Below are 981 nucleotides of genomic sequence, written 5' to 3'. Positions count from 1 at the left end.
CCCGGCGCTCCGCCTTGGGCAAGTCGGGCGCCACCTGGCAACTGCGCAGGGCCTGGCGACGCCGCCGACGGACGCGCGCGCCCCGGAGCCTCACTCCTCTCCGCGTTTGCACTCTCCTCGAAGTTCCGCGGGGCCGCCGTCGCGGGGGCGGGGAGGAAACCGGCTTAGTCTGAGAGCATGCGGAAGAGATCTGCTCCATCCAACCGAGACTCTAGAAGTCCAGCCTCTACAGAGGGGGAAACTGAGGCCCCGAGAAGTGAAGGGACTCCCCGCTCGACCACCTAGCTGGGAAGGCCGAGAGCCCTGGAACACACTTAAATGAAGTTCTGTATTCGCACCACATAGTGTGTCTCAGTTTTGAACACTTGAGGTTTTTATTGACGCTTTCCGAGGACGTGAGAACATTCAGTTGCTTTCCTCCAGAGACTGTCTAGCCTATGAAAAATTCGAGCGTGGAAACAGTTTTGTCGGGGAGGCAGTAAGGTGTAGTGCACAGGTTTTTATTGACGCTTTCCGAGGACGTGAGAACATTCAGTTGCTTTCCTCCAGAGACTGTTTAGCCTATGAAAAATTCGAGCGTGGAAACAGTTTTGTCGGGGAGGCAGTAAGGTGTAGTGCACTCAGAATAGGGACGGTTGGATCGTGAATTCGGCTCTCAGCTGTGCTATGTAATTAGCAGAGTAAATCCCCGCTTCTCCACATCTGGAACGTAGTGATGATGCATGCCTATCTCACACTGAGGTTTTGAGGCTCTGATGGGAATATGATTGTAAAAACATTTTGTAGACTATAAATATGATATAACTGTTAGATTGGAAAGCTGCCTTGCATGATGGAAAGTGCCGGAGAGGGTATGAACAGGTAAGGTACATTTGATGGCCAAATACTTGCCCAGGTACCGAGTAACCATGGCTGGTTACAGAAAGTTCTTGTTTTCACATCACGGACAAATCCCCCCATCAGTGAAAAGACTCAAACGCA

This window comes from Galeopterus variegatus, unplaced genomic scaffold, assembly GCF_000696425.1.
Source record: "Galeopterus variegatus unplaced genomic scaffold, G_variegatus-3.0.2 Scaffold5455, whole genome shotgun sequence".
Classification (NCBI taxonomy): domain Eukaryota; kingdom Metazoa; phylum Chordata; class Mammalia; order Dermoptera; family Cynocephalidae; genus Galeopterus; species Galeopterus variegatus.
The sequence above is the reverse complement of the archived record's forward strand: the minus strand, read 5'-3'. Positions refer to the sequence as shown.